At 31.8% G+C, this 17,424-nt stretch overlaps 1 protein-coding gene across 1 annotated transcript in view; it reads right to left on the bottom strand.

Moving 5' to 3' along the window:
- LOC128983041 (uncharacterized) overlaps positions 1-17,424 on the bottom strand; it is a 76,168-nt gene extending 58,744 nt beyond the window's left edge. Inside the window, exon 1 of the mRNA XM_054402170.1 lies at positions 17,158-17,424. The gene's annotated coding sequence lies outside the window, so the exon portion shown is untranslated. The remainder of the gene's footprint in view (positions 1-17,157) is intronic.

Here is a 17,424-nt window from a genome sequence, read left to right as displayed (position 1 = left end):
TCACCGGTTATCTTGCTACATTATTATCTCATAATATATTATGTTTCTCAAATGGAACTTCCTGCATTCAATTTACCTTTAACCATGGCCCCTATTGACCTTTGTGTTCAAATATTAAAATTGTTTCATTCATGATAATTTTGTTGGTTTTGGATTTAGTAAATACAAATATTTTAACAAGGAAGCTCAGGCTTATATACCCTGTCGAACTCATTAATACCAAAGGAAGCCCAGCAGACGATGCGTTGAACCAGTTTAGGCTTACCGAAGGACGTCTGCCGGTTCTTTTTCGCATTAGTTAGCTAAAATTGGCAACACTGGTGGTTACAGTGATTACAGCTGAGTTATATTGGTACACATGTCAAGTTCACCATTACCAGCTGATCCCTATTATTAAAACGAGTTTAATTTTTACCGCATACGATAACGATTGATTACAAAGATTCCGAACGCGAGTTTTTTTTTCAACAAACTGTTTCTTTATGTAAAGTTTCAATTACAGTATTTCCAAGGTGTCATGTAATTGGTTTGCCTGCAAGTCAGGTGTTTATTTTTTTATTTTGTAACTGGAAATAATTCAAACGAACAGACCATGAACGTTATAATTTTTTCTGTAATACAGTACATATTTTTGGTTGTGGAGTCAGTAATTTTATTATTATTTGGAAGAACGGATATTTTAAACAACTAAAAAGTGGAACAGAGAGAAAATCTCTAAGCTTTGCAATGCTTTATTGTAATACAAATATTGGCTAACTATTTATTTATGAACGTCTGCTTGCCCTCTGCCCTCTGGAATTGGAACCAAAATGTAAATCAGACAAATCTACTATATAAAAAGAAACATAAATAATAGTCAATATCAGGGCACTCTAACGTTCTCATATATGAAACACACATCAACGATGATTTTAAAATATAACAAGAGGTATCTTGCATATAGTATAGTCACTAATATATTGACCACAGCTCATATTAACAATAAAATCAGCTGACATTTATCAGCTGGCAGAGCGTGGCGGCGGCGAGACGTCCCACCGCGCTATACGCTATATTGAATAACTAACTCGTTATCTACCTTGTAGATATCTATCTGTACGCTAACTGTTGATATATTCAAAATTAACTTTTATTATACCTTAATATACGAATCTTTTAAGAGGTCAATAACTATATAACCCCGTGTATTCCCTCATAAGAAAACCAATCTGTCTCTTTATGCAATTTATTAATTGATGTTTCCGTTAATAGTAAATATTTTTTTAGTTTAGAGTGCGAGACTTCTGTCTCGGAGTACCAGGTTCGAAACTCGCCAATCACTACTGACATTTATCTGTGTAATATAACAATACATTACATACACTGTACAATACACAATACATTGTACAACAATACATTGTAATATAACAATACATAGGCCTTGGTAAAGTATTGTACCCACAAGTGAAAAAATGCTCCCTCAGAACTAGAGAGCCTTTATAGGAAATCTGTCTCTACCAAAAAATATTATATGCCTCAGTAGATCTGTTTCTTGACTGAAAGATCTCTTCTCTTCTTTAAAACGTGTTCCACTCATATGAGATTTAAGTGTTTAGCACACGGGTACTGCAAGTATAACACTAATCCTTCTTATGGCGTGTTTCGTGTCCGGTAATACTGGAGAGCGTTATTTTGTCTAAATACATCCTTCCTAGTTCAAAGTAAACCACACACTGCTCGCTTTACTTTTAGTAATAATACTAGAGGGCATGGAACTGTCAACAAATGAACTATTCTGTCGTGATCATCCAACTTAACAATAATTGGCCATTTTTATATTTTTGTATTTCGTGTGTTTAACGACTTCCCAGTTATGAAGAAGATTTGTTTGGAATGTGTTTTAACTGGTGACAGCTTGAAAATGAATCTTAAGGTTCGAAACCTGGGTTTTTGACCTAAACCCGGATCACCGACAGTATTACATTAAACCCTTCAAGAAATTAGAGAGATAACTTCAAATAAACTGACTAGGCTTATATGGAATTATTTCCACGATATTAAACTAAAGCTGGATACGAAATGAACATAAGAAATCGGTTATGCATACCTTTTTATTTCTTTACTTGTTGAAATCCAAACAAGTTGAATTATTAGAGGTATTACTGTGGTTTTGTTAATTGTGTTCTGTACCGTTGATTGATCTGGGACTCTCACTCGGTGATCAAAAACGCATAAAGTTATAAGTTTACAAGCATAGTTGCGGGACACCCCGTATATTCAACCGTACTTATCGTCCACTATCTGAACCTGTGACGATTGTTGGTGTAAACATCCTGAGGCTATCACCACATTAGCTTGTCTAGGTGTCGTCTGCCGTCTGCCGTAGAATGTTACATGTCATGCCAACCAAGTGTTTTGGATTTATACCTGCAGCGCGAGAAAAGAATAACGTAGGGTTATTGTTATAAAATTTGATTACAACGTTTATCTAAATAATCTGCATGCTAGAGGAAGCGGGTCAAAGTATAAAATCGAGGCAGAGGTGATAAAGCCTCAGCCAACGTTAGTCGTTGAATCAAAGATAAAAACCCTGTTGAGCAAAGTTTGACAATGAAGAGCACGTGGAGTATTTGGCCCACTTGCTCATTTCAGCCATATTAGTTACTAGCTGTTGTACCCGTGCTTTGCAACGGGAAGAAGACACGAAATAGAAACATTTTGATATTTATAACATTTTTACATCTGTTGTATAAAATAGTTACACACTGACCAAAGCTTTTAGAAACAAAATCCAATCTTTATGGACTTTACGTTTGTGAATTTTAAATCCAGTAAGTAGTGGAAACCGCCATTTTGGTTTGGATTGTTTTAAAATCTTAAGTAGGTTGATATGAGAAAACTAACCAACTTTTCAAATAACATTTTTACATATATGATTTATCTTCATCTCCCTTATTTAAATATCTTTTTTTCTTTATTTTTGACATTTTAAATTTAAATCTTGAAGTTTCAAAACTACTTATTATTAAATTTAAATGAATATTTTTAGGTACACCTTCAAATTAAATCACAAATCCTTCCATCTTCATCTTACTAATATTATAAATCTGAACGTTTGTGAGTTTGTGTGTGTGTTTGTGTGTGTGTGTGTGTGTTGCTCAATCACGCATAAACTACTGGACGGATTGGGCTGAAATTTGGCATGATGATAGCTCACATTCCCGATTAACATTAAAGCATATTCTTATCTCAAAAATCCTTTCGGGCTCCGCCCCAGTGGCTCTGTAGTTCCCCATGTTAACCTTATGATTTTTCATATTTAAAAGGAATTAATGAATCTTTACAGCTGTTTCAATGAAACAAGTTGGTTCTGTTCTATGATGTTCAATAGCATCAAAGTTACAAGGATTACCAACAGGGTGCAGCACTATTATTATTTTTTTTATTTATGACAACAGCTAATTTGCAACCAAAGGGTGAGTGAGCGTAGCGAAAGAACTTCAACCTGGAGACGAGTTAGCGTAGCGAACGAGCTAACCTGAAGGTAAGTAAGCGCAGCGAACGAGCTCCAACCTAAAGGTGAGTGAGCGTAGCGAACGAACTTCAACCAGGACGTGAATGAGCCATGCGAATACTTATGAAGTTAAACGGGGCAAAGCCCGCGAGTACAGCTAGTTCACAATAAATCTTAGCAACACTAACATCAGCTGTTATAAACTTTAGAAATATTGTTGTGCCTTATCATTAGTATTTTGATCTATTAAAGAAACGATATAATATATAATCTACTATCTACTATAACAAGTTGTAAATTATTAATTTAGCTTGTTTAAGTAGTAATGCCAATAAGGATTTATCTTTAATGAAATAATAAATAGCACTTTATTTTTTATATCCTTAGTACATATTATTCAATTTTAATTTACAATTGGAATTGAGCAAACGGCAGACAAAACTAATATGATTATCAAAACATCAAGGACTACAAAATTTAATAGTCATTCATTGCATCTCTTATTCTATCCTACAAAAGTATCAACGCACAACATAATATACAAACCAGTTCTTTTAATCAGTCCTATAGTCCATTGCCTTTACATTTTCACACTTACCATTAAATAAACATTGTAACAAATATTTCATTGATTTTAGTAACAAAAGAACACTGTACAGCTTAGTTTACGAAATTTTCCTTGGTTTAATTTAATCAGCAAAACACATATAATAAATTTATCAAAGATATTATTTAGTTTAATTTAATCAGTAGTGTAGCAAAACACAAATAATAAATTTATCAAAGATTATTATTTATTTTAATTTAAGCACAGGTGTAGCAAAACACAAATAATAAATTTATCAAAGATATTATTTAGTTAAATTTAAGCATAGGTGTATCAAAACACAAATAATAAATTTATCAAAGATAATATTTAGTTTAATTTAAGCACAGGTGTAGCAAAACAAAAATAATAAATTTATCAAAGATATTATTTAGTTTAATTTAATCAGTAGTGTAGACAAACACGATTACTAAATGTGCCTAAATATAAAAAAGTCAATCATGTTAAGTGCAAGTTTTGTTAAGTTAGTACAACACATGTTAAGCAGTTCGAATAAATAAAAAATAGCATCAAAAATATACTGTTTCCTTGAAAATATATCAATAGCATCATTTTCATAACTTATAAACATTAAAAAATCTAAAGCAGAGCCTTTTAGTGAATTTCCCGTATAGGGAATAAGCTATTAACTTACTCATGGTAAGGCCTGGACCGGGACCGATTTACTTGTTCGTATTGATGTCCCTAGAGCCCCAAAACACCACCCGTTCGAATTCTTATATACATATATATATAATATATATATATATATTTACCCAGAACACGTTAGGCGCTCATTTTATACATGTGTCCGTTAGCACGATAACTCGAACAAAAATGATCTGATTTTGATTAAATTTGGTACAACCGTGTAAACCTACATCTATTCAAACGAGTTCGCGAACCAGCATGATCGGACTATGGGGACGGTGGTTTATGGGGTGTTTTAACCCTGAAACAAAACATTTTGCAACTTCTTTCTAAACCATTTTGTAGAGCTCAAAACACAAACAAATTAGTATACTGAAGCGTTTTTATGTGCCTAATAGTTACGGAGAAAATTATAAAAGATTGTAAATCTAAAATTCCCATGTTATTCTTATGGACAATAAGTAAACTGTTACTTGTTTATTATCCTATTTTGACCGAATTTGGAAAATGCATTTATATTATACTAAACTAATAATATAAAAAAAAACACTTTTACCCTCCTTGTTGCAGAAAAACATAAGTAAATGTTAAACTAATGCTATTTGAATAGGGAATAAATGTGATATTTTTAAGGAGATATTATAGTGTAAATCCAATCAGGCAAATGGAAATTTGTTTAGTCTGCAGGTTTGCTTTGGTGGGGGTATTTTATATCTATAATAATTGATAAAGTTTTTTGTAATAAATAATGCATGATAAAGTTTTGGATTAAATAAACCTACCACGTAGTTTGACCATTTTTAGGACAAATTTAACAAAATGTGTCCAATTTTTGGTTCTGGCAATATCTTGACCACTACGTTTAAAAACAACATTTATAATTTATAATTTAATATAGGCCTATGTTCAGAGCACAGTCCGTATATTGTTAACTTAAAAAGGTAACAACTTGAGGTAATATCGAAGACTTAAAAATGTCCAAAATAGCTGTATAATTTTAAGTGTCCGACCACACCCGGTCAAACTCGAAATCTTACAAGGACACCAAGACCATCGGGCGGATCCCTCCAAAGCAATTCTACAAGACCTTTGCCTCTGTTTGATTTATGTTTTATTTATAATTTTGAAACATAACATATCCACTATGTATGCTTAATGATTAATAATAGGATTAGTTAATTATCTACCTAATCTGAATTGCAAATCGGAGTTTGAAATTCAACGCTGCCAGTGTCTCGCTTGTTTTTACTTTTTTGTGTAACGTGAAATTATTATGGTAGATTTTAAAGAATGGATATATATATATATATATATATATATATATATATATATATATATATATATATATACTAGCTTGTGCCCTCGGCTTCGCCTGCATTGGTATAACCATAAATATTATACCGAATAAGAAATAAACAGAGTATTACAATAATTACAATAATTACCCGTAGTGGCTACGCCAACAATCACAAAAATAAGTTATTATTATTCATCGCGCCACGCACAGTTAAAAAACAATGTTGCGATTAAAAATACAGTGATTAAATTACAATTAAAACTAAATGTATATCATTTGTTTAATCTCCGACTAAAAAATTTACAACATAAAATCTTGAAACTGAAAATGCCGCGACTCTTCAGCTTCTCCAAGTATAGTTCTTTCATAGCTGTATCGACTCTTCTAATGCAGGTAAAGAAACTTTTCCACCAGAATAACACATTCCAGCAGGCTCATCTTTACATTTTAATGCTCTGCAGTGTATACACTATCTGTCCACTCGATGTATTTGTAATAATTTATATTGTCTATAGTCTATTATTGCGTGGTATTCCATTGCATCATTTTTAAACTCACACGAAGTATCAAAGTATCTCTAGCGAATGCTAATTATTAAATTATCAAATTAAAATTTAACTATAAATATAACTAAAATATAACTCTGGACAGAAAAAATTGTAGTATAATTAAAATTTTGTTAGTAAATTAATGAAACTCCAAATATTAGTGTAAACATTGAGACAAAAATGTTTAAAATGTGCATCAATCTCTTAGTTTTTAAAACATCCATCTATTTTAAATACTAATCCAGAAATGTGTTAATCTGTTCACATTTGTAAACAAAAAGCTACCACATCAAATTAATTCCCAAACATTTTATAGGCTACATTGTATTGATCCTTCTGTTTCCATGAAAATATATCAATACAACTATTCCCATATTTATAAAACTTTAGAAACTTGGAATTAAAACCTGTACCTCTTAACCTCTGCTCTTTGAACTGTCAAATTTAAGTATTCACAGCTGACCAATCAATATTTGACTATTTACATTCTTCCAAAATGTAAACATTGAAACTTTGGAAGCCCATGGGGAATATGAGAATAGGAATCCTATTACCAATAGTGTTAGCCAGTTTATAAACTAACTTCATACGAAATTTAATTTAAATCGGTTCGTTCTGGCGTAATTGAGTAGTAGACACACAGACACACACACACACATTTCATTTTTATACATTAGTATAGATAATACGAGTGGGCATGGTTATGTGTGTTTTAAATGGTTTTACCTTTCATAAATTATTTTTTGTATGACGGTTATTAGGTGAATAAAATAATTAGTTAACAAAACTATTATTACTAATTTACAAAACAATTTTGTTAATAGATCCATGCCATAAATAATGATTTACTTACTTCAATCAGGTGAAAATGATAAAAAAGTAGTATATTAAAAATTTAAAAATTCCATTTTCATCAACTGTTTTGTCTCTGGTTTACAATCTGACTGTGATTAAACGTGCAATCGAAGTATCAGCTGATAAATTACAATTAACATTAAAACAGTTATGAAGACAGTTGGCAGCAGCATCACTGATCGTCGAAAGCAAGCTCCAGAAATAAATCGAATGCCATATTAAGTCTATGTAGAGTCATCTTTGAATGTTAAGGGGTATTGCCATTGCATTATTCGAAATTCCTGGGAGACAAATTTTGAATCCTTTTAAAAACGCATTGCAACGCCAGACGTTATGCTGTCTAAGGAAAAGGAATAGTTTCAGATGGACATATTTTTCCATAATTAATATGCATTGGTTGCCGAATTACAGTTTTGACCCTCGAAAATGCATTTTTAGCTAAATCCTACTACTCATCGTACTGCTCAGTGTATTTCTGAAACATTTTTCGCGAGTGTTCTTAATTATAATACAAGAGGCTTTATCTTGTAAAAGCTATATTAAACCACCTTAAATATTTTGCCCCTGTAATTTAATGAAATATTACTAGTATCTTTTTTTTTGCTTAGTCAGTTTCGTACACAAACTTTGATGTTTTACGTGTTAAATGAAAGAAAACAGAGTAAAAAAGTATTTCGCATCTTTAAAAAAAGGACTTGCATAAATTTAAATCCTAGCTAACCTAAAACCAATTATCAAGAATCGTCAATTTGATTTGATATGATTTATATGGTGCGATAAATTACAGGCGAGAGAAAAAAAATCCTTATCTATGGTCATTTCCTTTGTTGGTTTCCTGGACGTTTGGGTACCGAACCAAACAGTCAAAAGAGAATAAAATAGTAAAAATGATTGATTGATAACAGTTTGATTGGAAAAAAACTTTCTTAACCCACTTAAACCTACCAATAGTTGTTGCATTCTAACCACTATACCAAATACAAGTTTTGCATTCTAACCACTATACCAAACACAATTTTTAGCATCTTTGAAGATTTGACTTAGTTACTAATATCTACATAAAGTTCTAGGTCGACCCCAATTTCAAATTCCGGAACCTCCCCCGCCCAGTACCCACCCAGGGGCGTCCCGAGGGTCATCTGATGACATTTCGGAACCCGTTTTTTATCCCCCCCCCTTAATGCAATCCCTACAGATTACCGATGTAGATATGCTAATTCTGCCGTGTTATCCCCATAAGTCATACCTTAAATACGTCTGGGTGGCTGTATTGTTCGACCACATTTGCTTATGTATTGAATTTAGATTTGCTATGTCAATAAAACCAATTCTATTGTGTTTTTGCGAATTTGCCTATTGGGAAGTAGCTATTATCGTAGGTGCAACGAAATAACCTGGTCCAGGGACCAATTTACTTTTTCATTCCAATCATTCTAATGTCCGTAGAGTCCAAAACTACTATTCGCTTTATAACTAGGCACTGTTTATAATATTAACGATTAATTAAATAAACATAAGTAGCTTTTATACATTATTTGAGTCATTTTCGTCCAATTTTGATGAAATTTGGCATGAATGTGTATAGTTTGATAAACTTGAATGAGTTCGCGATCCAGCAAGATAGAACAAGGTGTGATGAGGTTTTGAAATTTGAACCTTTATTACTTATCACCCTCAAAACAATGACAAACCCTTACAGCTTAAAAAACAAACAGTTTTGAATGTTGATGAATAATTGTTCAACAATTAAAAGTTAAGGAGAAATTTATGAATTGTCGCAGATTTAAAACTCTTATTGAGAAAATAAAACTGTTGTAGTTGGTTGTTTATGGATATATTTTTATCAAAGTACCTGGGGACTGAGCCATGGCTCGGTATAGTTTATTCGATTGTAAAAGCAATCTAAAGTGTTCAACTGGAAGAAAGGACCACGAGGTCCTAAGTTCACCTCAATAAAGAAGTATTTTCATTTCATTTCATTTGATTTATAAAGGGAACTCACGTTTTATGTACAATTAATATTGGCTTTTATTATTTAAGTGGAATTATAATTTATTATGATGGAAATGTTCCTGAATTCAAATGTCCAAATTATGTAAACCATAAAGAGTGCATACAAATTGTAAAATCTACCCTTAAATAGAGTGAAACATTTGAGTAGACGCCAGTGCACTCATACGTCACCAACACGAAACACTCATCAACACTTGCTCTATTTTCCCGTATATCGAGTTATCTTATGTGTAATCATTGCTCAATAGTTACAACTGATATTAGTCCCTTTGTACTGTATTATGTAGTTGGCTAGTATTGTGGATGTCTCAGATAAATCAGGTAAACGTTACAGTACAACACAAGTCAGTTTTGTTTACTTTCTCCTTGTTATTTTGTTCAACCAACATAGTTTAGCAACCCATAAGACCAATGTTAATTTTTTTTTGTCAAATATGTTAATATATGTATATATATTACAGACAGACGGACAAATAGACTTAGCTTGTATTAGAATATAGTATTTGGGAAACGCATTTATTTCATCCTATACTATTAACATTTAATATACAAAAACACTTCTTCCCTTCTCCGTAGCAACAACCCTAAGTACTTGTTAAATCTTGTTATCGTAGGGGGGAATAATGACTTAGAAATGGAAATATTTTAGCAAAAAACCAATCAGACTAATTGAAATTAGCTTAATTTGTAGGTTTACTGCCACTTGGGTATTTCAATTAAGATCGCAAATTTGTGTCAAACACTACATGTATATATAAGCCGTACAAGTCGTATCATAAAACCTGTATTAGTATTGCACTGCATGCCTAGGTAACATTGCATTACGTTTTTTTTATTGTATTTTAAAACGTTTTTATTAGGTCGCTTTCTTGTCCGCTACAAATTTTGCAACCGATTTTATACTAACTTCCCGATGAGCTAGGGACTTGAAACTTGAAACATATCTCACAAATGGAAGACAATGCAATATTATACAATTTAATTTTCATATTTCCCTTGGGCTACGCCCCATGGGCTTGTTTTTATTAAATCGATTTCTTGAAAATTTTGATACTTCCCGATGAGCTAGAGACTTGAAATTTGAAACATAGCTCACAAATGGATGACATTGCAATATTATATCATTTAATTTTCATATTTCCTTTCGGGCTACGCCCCATGGGCTTGTTTTTATTAGCTCGCTTTCCTACAAATTTTGATATCAATTTTAAACGATGTTCCCGATAAGCTAGAGACTTGAAATTTGAAACATAGCTCACAAATGCATGACAATGCAATATTATATCATTTAATTTTCATATTTACCTTGGGCTACGTCCCATGGGCTTCCAAATTTTTCATGTTTACATTTTGAAAGGATGTAAATATATCAACTAATTTAAGTCAGCTGTAAATAGTTAAATTTTACAGTTCGAAGAGCAGAGATTAAGAGGTACAGGTTATGCTCCCAAGAGATTCTTTATACAAACAAACATTTCAAAATAAAGATAAACAATCTGATTACAGGTATCAAGGTGTTTGTAAATAATGTCAATTTTTGTTTATTTAGTATTCTATAAAGTAAACAATAACTATTTCGAGTGAATGCACTGCAGAGAAATTCCATATATTATTATGATAACTCATATTATGGTACTATAGAAATAGATTTAACATGCACACACATTAAAACTAAAAAGTATAAAATAATTTATAAATAAAAAACTTTTTTAAACAAAACGTTTTTAAACGCCCTAAAAAGTAGAAAATAATTTACAAATAATTTATAAATATGTTGAGAGAGTATAAATACTTGTACGATTTAAAACGAAAAACGTTGGGTGCATGCAAATAATTGATAATAATACATTAGTTCAGTAGGTGAAGGTAATTGTAAACCATCTATTGCATGCACCCAACGTTTTTCGTTTTAAATCGTACAAGTATTTATACTCTCTCAACATATCTATAAATTATTTGTAAATTATTTTCTACATTTTAGGGCGTTTAAAAACGTTTTGTTTAAAAAAGTTTTTTATTTATAAATTATTTGTTTTCAAATTACTGTTTCGTAATTAGTTCATTTATTTAAGGATGTAGGAAGTAAATGTAGAGAAAATGTAGGAGTAAATATTCTGCTAACAAAATGAATCTCAGAGTACTCAAGTTTAAGTTAGTTATAAAAACATAGGTCTAGGTTTTCGTACTTAATTTACAGACACGAACAAATTGACTGTCCATGTGTTGTCTCCATTGACTGTTGAAAAGCTTTCGTTCTTTCCGTCAAAGATATATTTTGTTATTTAGAGCTAACTATTAACTCTAAAAGGCTGGTCAAACAGAAACCCCTTAAAATGCCCTCGTATCATCATCCATCAAACACAATAATCTCCAGCTTATCACCAAGAACACTTAATACAGGTAAACACCACTAAAACATTTAAGTGCCGCTCTCGCCATGGCTAGCGCCCCATTTGGCAAACGCCGGAGGCTAGACTCAAGCTTGCACACTGTGCATATTAAGTGCCTTCAGCGACTACAGTGGCACTAGGGCACAGACACAACGGTGTTTTATTGCCTTCCTAATAAGACAACTCCTCAACTGTATTCTGTTGATTTTTAGCGAACTTACAGAATGAGCAACGTTGTAAATTCCTTTAGAATATCTGGTCATGTAAATTTGTTAACATTGCATTGGGTTAACCCCAGATTACTGGGTTGAATCGGTAATTTGAGGAACGATAAAAATCAAAGAATTCAACTTTCAAGAAAAAAGAAAAAAACAAACAAGTGAGTGACTTGTGGTTCGTCCATAAAATATGCATTGCTGCTTTGTAATTTATGCAGGTTCTGTACTACATGATGTATTTATCAACTAAGAAAACGTACATTTACTGTAATAAAATATTACCAAAAATTGACTTGTAATATTTCTAAAATATTTAGTTGTACGAGATGGAATTGTAATTTAATTTTTGTGAACGTGACACTTAACCAGTCAGCTGATTATAAATTAATATAGCGCACTGGTTTTGTTTTAGGTTAAATCTTTATCTACTTTAGGATTTTTTTACAAGTATTTTATTTACAATCTGTTCTATACTAGAACAATTAATAAATGTCATGAATTTTTAAAATTTACTCATAAATGATATAGTTTAACCATTTGTAAGAATGGAAATCAATTAAACAGGCAGAGGTACCATTTATTTAATTTGTTATTAACCTTGCAGTGATAGAAGTGTTGCTAAAGTCCATAGAATATTATTTACATTGACAAAAACATTGACCATTGGTTATAAAATATGGCTTAACATGTAGCATTTCTCACACGTGCAGCATTCTCTAGAACTTAAGTAGTAACATTTCAGGTTTAAAATAAGGAAATCGCAACAAAAACAAGAAATTGCCACATTGAAATGATGGAAAATATTTTGTAGAGCAATCCCAAGAATATTTGATCTAAGATAAAACTACAAGAAGCAAGCTGGTAGTCACAAGCTTGCGAGATCATAAATTGTAGATCAGAGATAACAAAATGTCTGAATTACAAGATCAAGGCCTGGGAACTATTGTATCCGTAAATGAAACACTTATGTCTTAGATTACAACATAATTATGTTATAAACACCATTTGGCACAACACTAATGACTATTTTAAATGTTTGCCAGTCTTTGATTTGTTTGTTTTTTACAACTAATTAAGTTACAAAATCCTACCCTGGTACCGCTTAAAATAAATATCCCGATGGCTCGATTGTTTATTTTGTCTTTCAAGTACAGCATAGAAATAATGTTGTCTAATACTCACCGATTTAATTATACTCTTTATAAATCTGTGCCTGTTGATAAAACCCGATCGTACTTACGATGCTCACTTAAAGCTGTTTATTCCACACGGAAAGCGTCAAAATATTTTCTGACGGAAAACTGTAGTAAACATTACTCCAACGGTATTCGGGTTTCTATTTTAATAGCTAGACAGTGTTCTTACCAACCCGAAATATAAAACGCCGTTTATACGTCCTATAAACTTATCACAAGACATTTAAAATTAACTGAACTAAAATCAAACTATAAAATATAGTATATAATTTGACTATTTATTTACACTCGATACAATTTTCTCGGGAAAAGGGATCGACAAAAGGCCCCATGTCACCCTCTTGTGTAAATTTTTATACAATGTTTTTTTTATCCATACTCAACACCAAGCTAGCTAGATAACTGTTCGAAGTCAAGTAAGGTACGGTTTATTTTTTGCATGTTGTCGTTTTTTGACAGAAGGTTGGTCAACCTGTCCGGCAGGATCATCCGATGTTGATGTTACGTAAGTCTGCCTTGACTCTGGCCTGGATTGACACTTACGACAATGAATACTGACTCAGCTGTTAAAAAAACTGATAAGTAGTAGCCACAGAATCATTCTTTGATTTAGCGTAATCTTCACTAAAAATGAACTTCTTTCACGAATAATTCAACTGATCACAGTAATTACTTTGTATACGGCAAGTACACTTCTCATCCCATTGTTACATCTGAAGCCTGTTTAAAATTGTGTTTCATACAATTTCACACCAGCTGCACTGATATAGAAAAGTGTTTTTCTTTTATTTTACTATAGATTTAACAACTTTTGCTTCATTATTTGGCCACAATATCGGTAAAGCTAATTTGCTAGTTTTATTTTAGTTAAATCGTTTTTAAATACCTAAGTTAGGATTATGAAAACATCTTAAATACTCCACAAGACTGTGTGTTTTATTTTTCATTAAATTTAAGCCAATTACTGAAAGAGTGTTTATTACACAGTAGTAGAATTCAAAACTCCATTGAGTAAATTATTATACTTCTAGTATTGCAAAATAATACAGTCTTTCATTAATTTAGGTTGTTTACCGTACGACTTTGCGGAAAATCACGAATATATCAGAAATATAAATGTTCTGTTGTAATTCTCAGGTAGGCTATGACTTGGGGGCTTGGTGTATGCCTAAACTCGGGTTTTTAAATTATAACAATAGAACCGTTTTCTGATTTGTTTTAATTCTCCTGCAGTTTTACCAGGCATAATAAATTAGTTGAAATTAAAGGCTTATCCAGAAAATCTAATTTGAGAGGATTTTATATTTGGGTTGCATTGAAAAACATTTAAATTAGTTATAAAACCACTAGACGCCCCCACCCCACACACACACACAATCTTAGACCGCATTAGATATGTTTTAGTTGTGAAACAATATAAGTAGGTAACTTATTGGATACCCAATGAGGGGATTTTTTATGTATGTACTACTAATATTATTGTGATGACGCAGCCATTGACTGTAAACCTTTGTGGTTCCTGTGATCAACCTATCGAGACAAGGTTACGTTTCATGAACTACTGACTGAGGGAGTTTAATTAATCAATCGCATTATGTAGAATGTGGGAGTGAGTGCATACCACCGCCATACACAAGGATTCGCCCATCTAAAGGTAGGTCAGAGAATAGAGAAGCGTAGGTAATTTAATCTAATTAGAAGTTCGTCGAATGTCTTTGTGCACATAGCGGTCGGTCTAATTAGATTGGTATATAATGGATCAAACTAATCGAATACTTAAATACTTGGCAGCGTAGCGGATCCACTTTTACTATGCAGTAGATGAAGCTCATGTGGGTGTGCTGTAACAGTGTGTCTAACATTGTACACTTATATTGCATGAATGATGAATATAATGCTGCGAGGTGTCACCTATCCTCATGAACACACTAGCCTACCGTAAAGTAGACATTCTACTCTACATCCATGCACATTTGTGTTAGTTGAGTCAATCAGTTTATAAACTGTGTTTGTGCTGCACAGGGAAGTATAGTCTTAACATGCTGGGGCTGCTGAGAAAACCCGTGTTAATGCGTATACCCCAATATTAATGTGCTAAACTAAAAGCTTTGACTATTAATAATAGTCAATGCTAAAAGGTTAACTTTTCGCAAACAGCCTTATGTCTCTATGATCATATGTTAGCAATAATACAATTTCATTATGATTTTACTCAGTTAAAGGGGTAGTTGACAATGTTCTCTTGTTTCCATAGATGACGTGTTTAAATAAAACTACAGAAAGTTACTCATAACTTTTCAACCCGTACTAACTCAATCTCTTGATAGAAAGTTAGTAAGCAATGCAATATATAAATTTAAAATAATTATTGGCAACTTATGTATCTTAAAACAACAATTATTAACTAAAAAACAAATCAGTAAAAAACACAAAACAAAAACAAAAATAAATAGCTGTCTAGATAAGCTTAAAAGTAGCTTCTGCAAAACTACGAAATTATTTCAAACTATGATTATTATCAAGTAATACAAATAATAAAAACAATCAATTGCTTAAACCTGAGAAAGTCATATAAATAAAACATTTAAATTTGACTGATGACGTAAGAGCGGGGTACAATAACCGCTTTTTTACGTAAATTTAAACAGTCCCTGATATTTTGAACACACCGGTTAGTTTAAATGTTGAGTGACCAACAGGAAGCCAAAAGTAAGATTTTGTATTTCAATTGCAACTTTCAAAATTCCCTGCATGAAATCAATCGCACATAACACAATTTAGTGTTTTAACACTAATGTTTATAAGACAACTTTTAATTATAGATAGTTTAAACTACATTAATTATGGCATTGAATATAGCTCTACAGTTTGTTTTTACATCGCTACTGTAAATGATAAACATACTATTTATTAGTTCAGCTTGGTGACGAAAATGATAACTACAACTTTTACACTTTTTTACAAAAATTTAAAATGTATAAACAAGTGTTTTACACTTATTTAAGAATTTATGTTTTACACTGTCACACATTCGGTTAAAACAGTCGGATAAATATTTAGTAATACTAACCGTCTTCAATTTTTATGGATTTTAATCAAATATTCATCCATCGAAGGAGAATATAAAGTTCAACCCGATACAAAAATAGGTAAGTTATATCAAAGAATTGAAACGTTAATCAGAAACCAGAAAGGAATTGTTTTACTAAACTGCCGTTTAAAATATAGTAAGTGAACATAATATATATGTGCCATAATGGCACATACAAAGGTGCCTTTTTTACTTTTTTTTTAATACTATAAAGGGCGTATTTTGAGAACTCAATCGTCAGAAATCGTCAGAATGTGAATTTTGTTCGATTTAGTTATCATGAAAAGGTCCAATGGTAAACTGGCTATTTTATCATTTTAAATTTTTTGTGGTTTGCATAGTATAATTACAATACTAGAAAATGCTGTACGTACATTGAATTATCGATAAAAAATATACTTATATGTTTTATAAAAGGTGAAACATTCAAAAGAATGAAATGATTCTTTAAGTTTTTAATGCGATCTATTTATAAGCCTTAAGAGTTAAAATTTAAAAAAAGTATTGTTAAATAAACATAGATATGGTGCGGCATTTGAGTAAGAAAAACATGTTTAATTTGTAAGAGAATATTCTATCAGAAAAGTTCCAGTTATGTTTAATTGGCATAAAACCCTTGTTTATGGTTTAAACCATTATCCCCGAATTTAAACCTGTATTGTAAATTAATTGTTAAAAAAATAGCTTAGTCTTTCCTAGTTTTGTTTCTAAAAATTATAACTTGGTTAATAACATTTTTCACTTATGTGACTTAATAACTTAAACAAATTAATAATTTAACCATAGTAATTTTCACATAAAATGTTACAGTAAACAGACCTGAAGTCGTGTGTCCAGTCCTGTAGGCGGTGACACTGACAATACAGATCTGAACTGTTAGGGTAGTCCTCAACTGACCCCCACCACCACCCAAGTCACTCCAGCTGTATATACAGTTACTGTAGTGATGAGTAGGTATATTGTAGTAGGACAGTAAAGAACTGACCTGAAGTTGTGTGTCCAGTCCTGTAGGCGGTGACACTGACAATACAGATCTGAACTGTTAGGGTAGTCCTCAACTGACCCCCACCACCACCCAAGTCACTC

Source organism: Macrosteles quadrilineatus, unplaced genomic scaffold, assembly GCF_028750875.1.
Source record: "Macrosteles quadrilineatus isolate MER2022 unplaced genomic scaffold, UCM_ALF_1.0 Scaffold_1__1_contigs__length_201487025, whole genome shotgun sequence".
In the NCBI taxonomy this organism is placed as follows: Eukaryota; Metazoa; Arthropoda; class Insecta; order Hemiptera; family Cicadellidae; genus Macrosteles; species Macrosteles quadrilineatus.
Note: the sequence above shows the minus strand (reverse complement) of the source record. Positions and strands in the feature narration are given on the sequence as shown.